Consider the following 7995-nt stretch of genomic DNA (forward strand, 5'->3'; position numbering starts at 1 on the left):
TATAAATCAACAAAGATTGAAACCAAAATCAAAGTAACTAAGAGGAAAATAGGAATCAAACTAAAAAGCAAAAACAGGACTCGAGCAAGGTAAAATCAGAGAGAAAGCTAAAATCGAATTAGATCCAAATATATATAAAAAAAGGGGAAAAGAAAATTGTTGGGATCAGAGATCCCGTTGCTGTGGCACGAGGATGGGCCGAGATTGCACAAGCAATCGGGCACCACCATTAGTGCATAGATGGGATTTTAATATAGGAAAACGAAAGAGAAAATCAGGAAATAAAACAAGAATGGTCACTTATCGTAGCTCACCTGGGGGATTGACCCAATGCTAGGGCTCTGCACCGTAAGATTGGTTCGATCGGCAGAAGAAGAGAGGGAAGAAGGGCGAAGAAGAAGTATAATGATAGAAAGGTAGAAGGAAGAAGGTGCAGGGTGAAGATGGATCGTCCAGAAGAAGGAAGAAGTGGGGAGGTCAAAAAGCGATTGAAAGAAAATGAAGAGGGGAATATGCGGGGGTGAGGGCGGATCCCTAATCCTCTTGCGTGCTCTCCTTTTAAAGGAGAAGCAGAGGATTCGAGATAAAAATATTGTTGGAGATGGAGGGTTCAAGAGGTGAAGATGTGCGATGGGTGGCTCGGGAAGGTGATCGGGCGGCTGGGCGATGAGAATGGAGAGGGTTGAGGAGAGGAGCCATGGAGGAGTGCGGCTGAGTGAAAGAGAGGGGCGTGAGGCGTTGTCTTCCTCATTTGAAAAACCCTAAAGAAGTTTTACAATGGGTTTTACATTTTCCAAAAAGAGGTTTTCTTATAAAGAGATTTTTTAAAAACGGGTTTCTCTTAAAACCTATTTCTTCTTTTTGTAATTTTATTATTTTTTATTATTTTTGTTTTTTTTCTTGAATTTTAAATTTTTTTTTGTATTTTTGAAATAAAAATCTAAGATTTTACAAGAAAACAAAGATTAAATACTATTTTTTTTGTATTTTTCTGAGAAATATTTACAAAAGTGTTTTTCTGAGAATTTCAGACCATTTCAGGGAAATTTCTTCAGAAGAAGGGGTTTGGACCCAAGTCTTGAGAAAATGTTCAAGTTTTGACACTCGAATCGAGAAATACAATATGATGGATCCAAACGGATGTCGGAGGGACTGTCCGAGCTATTTAAAAACTATTTTTGGTATTTTCTATAATTTTAATTTTAAAATTTGGACAATGAGACTCAGATTTGGGTCTGGACAGTGGATCCAGATCCGAAATCAATTTAAACATATAAAATGAATTTAATTTCAATAAAACTTGAGAAATGAACTGGGATTTAGACTTAAAAAATGACTCATTTGCTCAAAAATGAATTTAGGGGCAAGAAGGGAATATTTAAAAGATTTTGAAAAAAATTTGGGGTGTTCACAATGATATGGTGTGTTGACTTAGTGCAGTGATGCTCCTATTAAGGCTATAGTGGTGATTGTAGAGAAGGGAACAACAGAAAGAGAAATGTTGTGAAGTGCAGAGGTTTTGCTAAGACTCAGTTTTACCAGCCATTGTCAATGGCTTCAATGCATAGACCCTGCTGCAGCAGGTGATGGTGGGCAGTGTAGGTGACGTGAACATTGGGATGGCAAAGGAATGAGGATAAAGGTATAACAGGGGTATATTACTTACAGTAAGCAGTGGGTGGAAATGTATCAACTCTACTGATTAAACCATGACTGATGCCTGTTTCTCCCAAAATCAAACCCAGATGATATCCCTTGACTATGTAAAAAAAAACTTGATGGACTCAGTTAAGTGAATCTGATGAGGGCAGTGAGACACCATGGATGAGGGCCGAATCGTCATATTTCAAGGCATCCACTGCAACACCCCTCAAAGCTTTCATAGACTCAAGGTGAAATGGAGACTTCAGCATATCAGCTTTAACAGACCTTCTCACAAATCACTCTGTCTGCTGGTAGAGACAGAAAATGACCCCCCTTTTTTTTGCAGCTGCCAGCAGCAAAGGATGGCACACATCTCGGTGCAATTGCGATGCCACAAGGCTAATCAAGCCTCTTTGGGAAACATCCCAAAGGATCCTACCTGGTCACCCTATGCTCATACCATAAGCCCGACTAAAAGAGTCTAAACCCCTGGTATTTTCTTTTAGCAGTCCTGGAATAGACCCTGGCTTTCTGTTTCATTTAGAAGCAGGGTTGAAAACATGGGTTGGCAGCTGTATTTTTGCAAGACATGTGATGATGCATGAAATGCACATCATGTTAGCAAATTTTTCATGCATTTTGTAATAAGTTTAAGGTTTTAAACCCATGTTTAGAGGTGTTTTGATAGTAAGGGGCTATGGTTCGAATTTCAGAAAAATCGGAGTTAAAACGAGAGAGTTATGGCTATTTCAGTGTTTGGGCATGGATTTCGAGGTGGATCAGATCCATATCCGACCCAATTAGGTTAATTGGACCTTGGATCAACTCTTAGAAAGCCCAAAACCCAACCCACACGCCTATCCATATCCATTTCAAAAAGTTTTTCTGAAAACCCCCCAGAAAGTGCCGCCTAGCAAATTTTATTTTTTTTAACCTTCTTTCTGAAAAATGTCAAAACTATAAATAATTTTTTTTAAAGAACCCTAGGCGTCTTTGGCTGTGTTTGGACCCCCCTTGCAGTGAATCTACTCCAGCAACTCCTTCCTCTCCATCTTCCCCAACGTTTTGGCCATTGAAGACCGATCTATGCTTGATTTTCAAGCATATCTTCGATTTCTCTTTTGCTCCTTTCCATTTCTTTCTTTCTCCTTGCTGTAGTTTCACCATTTTTCTGTATTTTTGCAGGTGTAGCAGAGGTGAAGACCATTAACCTTGTGCGGGAGTGCGAAACACACCACCAAGGTGAGTCGGCCCTACCTCCATCCGGCTTTCTACACCCTCCGATCGAGAATCGGCTCACATTCCAACGTCGGTGGATCTCCAACGTGTAGCAGCTGCAAAGGTGCCATTTTTTGGTGAAGTACAGCATTCTCGAACTGTGTAGGACGTCCATCTCCAGCCACGGTCCGCTCTTCTTCATCCCCCCGGTCGTCGGATCTTCCAAGAGGTAGGTCTTCTTCTTTCTTCTCTTCTAGCTAAAACCGAATTGTGTGTTGGTTTTCTTTTATTATTTCTGTGTGTTTCTTTTAATTTTTTTATTTTTTTTATTGTTTCAACCTTAGAATAGTATCCGTGCATAGACCAGCACGTTAGATCTAGGTTTGTTTCATGGTTTGCATGTTCGAGTATCGATCTCCATCATTTTTCAAGAAAAACGTGTAAATCGGCTAGAGGTTCTTCTAGCCGATTTGGGTTGTCTTCCTCCAAGTGTGTGTTTATGTTATTTCTACTGAAAAAGCATTCAAAAAGATGAGTTTGAGTTATTTTGGGTGTTGGGTCTAGGCTCAAAGGTGCTTTTCATTGAAAACCAATAAATCGGCTAGATCCATTCTAGCCGATTTTGGTTTCTCTTTATTTTTTTTCCTTATTTCGGATTTTAGCAGCAAAGCTGGGTTAATAGACCCTATATAGATCCGATTCCAGTGAGTTCTTGCAGATCTATTGAGGGTTGAATCATTGCTTGATTTGAGTATCTTAGTTCTTTTTAAGTTTTTTTTAAATTGTGAGAATCGGCTAGAATCTCATCTAGCCGATTTCTTTTATTTTGTTTACTCGTGGTGTGCGTGTAATCTTCTGCTTCATACTGCATGTCTGCATATTTTATTGATTTCACATTGTTGCAAAGTGTGTTGTGATAATCGTTTTTATCATTTTGTGTTTTTGGTGTTTTGGATCTATTGAAAAACAAAAATTACAAAAGTTGAATTTTCATTTCTCTATGTTTTAAAATAAATTCCAGCATATTGCTGTTCATGTTTGCTTTTTTGTGTAATTAGGAGTCCTTTTTATTATTTTCTAATTTAGTTTTATCAAAATAGTGGTTATTGAGTTTTATTGCTTTTTGTTAATTTATATTTTTATTTTTAATTTTTGTGTGGATCTTCTTCTTCCCCAAGGTGGGGCGGCAGCCATTAGAGCTCCTATTGAGCTCTAGGTCGATTTTTTTAGAAAGTCTTAATTGCCATTAGTTGAGTTAGGAAGGTGTCTAGGTTCAATGTATTAGGGTTTTCTCTCCTAGCCGTTTTTAGGGGTCAATTAAATAGGTTTTGGGAATTAGGTTAGCATTAACTCCTAGGAAATCGATTTTCCATTTAAGTTCTTTTATTTCCTAGGTAGATTTAATTCTATTAGTTTAGAAAGTAGCACAATTGAAGTTGGCAATTTTGGAAAAAGGAGGTTCTTCAAAATTCGTGTGAGGCATTTAAGGAAAATTTGAATTTTGAATGGGCATTAAAGAAGGAGTTACTCCTTAACTTTGGAAAGTGTTTTTGGCATTAAACAAAAATTCCAATCTAGGCTCCACGATTTCCATAGAGTATTAAAAGCACTTTAATTCCATCTTGAAAAGCAAAAATCGTGGATTTCTAGATTGGTCTTTTCATTTTTCCAAAAGGAGCTTTAAAGGCAATTAAGGAGTGTAACTCCCTCTTTAAATGGGGCGATTTTTGAGAATCCAAAGCATTTCAAAGTTTGAACTTGGTAATTATTACATTCCTTTTCCAACCTTCTCCATTAAAATCGTTAACTTTGAATTGATTGTAGGAATTAAGAGGTTACTACTTTAGTCTAACCCTAACCTAGTCAACCCTAACCCTAGGTCGAGTCAACCCTAGTCTAAACCCACTTGAGTCTAGTCAAGTCAACCCTTAGTTTGAGTCAACCGACCCTACCTATTGAACCTAATCTAACCTAGTCAATTAGATTGACTTGGTTAGGTGCGCCTTGTGTCCAAGTCAACTTGAACCCTAGCCCAAGTCAAACCCTAATTCAAACCTAGGTCGAGCCCACCTAAACCCAACCAATCTTAGTTGACAAAGTCAACCCAAAACCGAGTTTAGCCTAAGTCCAAGACTAAGACCAACCCAAGCCGAACCTAGTGAGTCAACCCGAACCTTAGTTGACTAACTTAAGGTAAGTCAAGACCAAGCCTACCCTAAGTCAAAGTCAAGACCAACCCGAGGTCGAGTCAACCTTAGCCAAGTCAACCCAACCTTAGCCAAACCTAGCCGAGTCCACATTAGTCCGAGTCGAGTCAAACATAGCTCGAGCCTACCTAATTCAAACCGAGTTCACCCAAACCTAAACCGAGTTCACCTAAGTCAACCGAACCTAGTTGACTAAGTCACTGAAAACCGAACCCAATCTTAAGGCAACCAAGACCCAACTCTAGTCAATCCTAGCCTTTGTTCTTTAGTGAATTAATTTCATTTAGTATTATTTATTTTGATTTTTATACTAATTAGTTTATTTATCTAATTTAGTTTTAGTGTAGAAGTGTGTGTGATTTGTGTATTGTGTGTCGTTGAATGTTATAGTTATTTAGTGTTTAACATAGTAATTAGAATCACCCTTCATTGAGTAGTATAGTTGCATTCGCATCATTAGTTAAACATAGCTAGTCATAATTTGCTTATCGTATTTCCTTCATCATACATTTAGCATAGTTGCAATATTAATCTGCATATACACTGTTATACAGTGTCATTTAGATTGCATTAGGTTTAATTTGTCTTTTAGAGTGTTAAAATAGATTCATAACGTGAATAGTGCACTCCAATAAAAACCTGATTTTTGCCCTGTCGCACCAACAGTATTTTATGTGCAAAAATTCGGTGTTTTCCAAAAAAATTTATTCTATTCACTTTATTGACGTGTTATTTGACTGCAGACCAAATTTCAGCCCATTCGGAGTTGATTTGGTCTGATTTTTAAGCGTTTTGCAAAAACCGCTTTTTCTGGATTTCAAATAACAGGACTTTCGATATCCTGATTTTTCACAGATTTGAAACTCTTATATCTGGAAATCCAGATACTTTTTTTCCATTCTGTAAAAACTGTCAGTTTGTTTAATCTGTCAGTTGCAGAACAGAACAAATTTTGGGAAAATCGGACCTCGTTTGCCCTGTCAAATAGTTGTTTTTCAATAACCTGTCAGAATTCTATTTTACACTAGTTAGGGGCAGTTTTGTAATTTTCTTAATTTCGGCATTTTAGACCTGTTTTCATTAGTTTCTGCATTTTAAGAGTTGCATAAGCATCCTACAGCATTAGTAGAAGTAATTTAGTTAATTTTAGATTTATTTTAGTATTTTATTTAATTATTGTTTGATAAGTAGCATTTGTTTTATTATTTTCGTAAAACTAGAATTAGTTGTAGTTATGGTTTGCATTGTTAGAATAGAATACTAACTCTGTATTTTTCTGCAATTTTAGGTTGAAAAGCATATTTGATTTCCAGGGTTATTGTCCAAGTGCGAAGATTCTTTAATTGGCGAAAAGATGGAAATAGCCTTGGTGTGGAGCAGAAGATTTAGTTTTTTTTCATTTTCATTTTCATTTTCATTTTCATTTTTATTTTAGTGATTAATTATAGTTGTAATAACTTTATAATTGTAGATTGATATTTGTAATTAATAAATCAAATTTTCTAGACATATCGTGATTAATTCTTGTTCCCTGAGGATTCGACCCGTACTTACCACTTTGTGGAAAGTCGGTTTTTATATTTTTGGTTGACGATTTTCCAAAGTTTTATTGAAAATAATTGTTTTAAAAAGATCATTTCAAAATATCAACCAAATTTTGGCGTCGTTGCTGGGGAACGGCGAATTAATTACTTTATTTCTTAGAGTTTGATTTATTAATTTGTTTTAGTTAGTTAATTAGTTGTTTTATTTTTAGTTAGTAGGATTAGTAAGTGAATATAGGATTAACATAGTTAGTAAATATAGGATTCACGTTCTGTTCTTTCTAAGATTCACTTGAAATTCATTCTGCAAGGAGCGATTAGACAGGTGGGTTTTAGAAAAACTTAGTTTGTGATTTCCTGTATTTATCTTTTCAGTATTTTAGAGTAGTTTAATTTGTTATTTCATTTACTTAGTTAGATCATTCTGACATAATTAGTTTAGCATATTTGTTTAGTAGTTGTTTATTTTGTGTTATTTACATTTTAGAACCTGTGTTAGTTTATTTTTATTTTTAGATTTAGGTCGTTTGCTTACATCTGGTCTTAGTACCAGTGTATGCAGGGGCGACGAGGTCTAGGAACCCCATTACACCCATTTGTTGACAACCCAGAGAGAATTTTACATTCTCATCGAAGTTCGGCAACAATGGCTGACATGGATCCTCCACCTCCACCCCCAGTTCATTCACGTCCTCTGCGGGAATACTTCATTCCCACATATTATGTTCAGGCATCCTGCATTCGGAGACCCGATGTAGGAGCGCCGCATTATGAGATTAAGGCCAGCATTATTCAGATGCTTCCATCCTTTTATGGCCTTAGTCATGAGGATCCCTACCGACATTTAGATGAATTCCTCGAAATCTGTTCTACTGTTAAGATACAGAATTTCGATGATGATGCGTTGAGATTGACTCTATTCCCCTTTTCATTGAAGGACAAAGACAAGTATTGGCTAAAGTCCTTAGATTCTGTAGAAATAGAGTCATGGGATCAATTGCAACAGGAGTTTCTTCGGAAATATTTTCCCATTGGTCGTACGAACCAATATCGTAGAGCCATCACTAGCTTTTCAGAGCTAGATGGTGAGCGCTTTCATGAGACCTGGGAGAGAATGAAGGATCTCCTCAGGAAATGTCCCCATCATCAGGTGCCGAAATGGCAACTGGTGCAGAGCTTCTATGATGGATTGTCTGACAAGAATCGTCAGATGATCGACTCTTCATGTGGAAGGACATTCATGCTGAAGAGCGAGGACGAAGCATGGAGGCTATTTGATACATTGGCTGAGAATTCACTTCACCACGCTTCGAGCTCTCATTCGGATAGAGCCACACCCAGCATTCAGAAGAAAGCTGGTGTTCTTGAGATTGGTCCATCTA

General features: G+C 37.1%; 1 non-coding gene across 1 annotated transcript; it reads right to left on the reverse strand.

The window, feature by feature from the left end:
• Nucleotides 1-7662: 7662 nt before the first annotated feature.
• Nucleotides 7663-7765, reverse strand: LOC149822209 (small nucleolar RNA R71). The gene has a single exon (XR_016426336.1). It is a non-coding gene; the product is annotated as a small nucleolar RNA R71 (small nucleolar RNA).
• Between the last annotated feature and the right edge of the window lie 230 nt (nt 7766-7995).

The sequence above is a fragment of the Nuphar pumila genome, chromosome 11 (genome assembly GCF_984573655.1).
Source record: "Nuphar pumila chromosome 11, dmNupPumi1.hap1.1, whole genome shotgun sequence".
NCBI classification, from domain to species: Eukaryota; Viridiplantae; Streptophyta; class Magnoliopsida; order Nymphaeales; family Nymphaeaceae; genus Nuphar; species Nuphar pumila.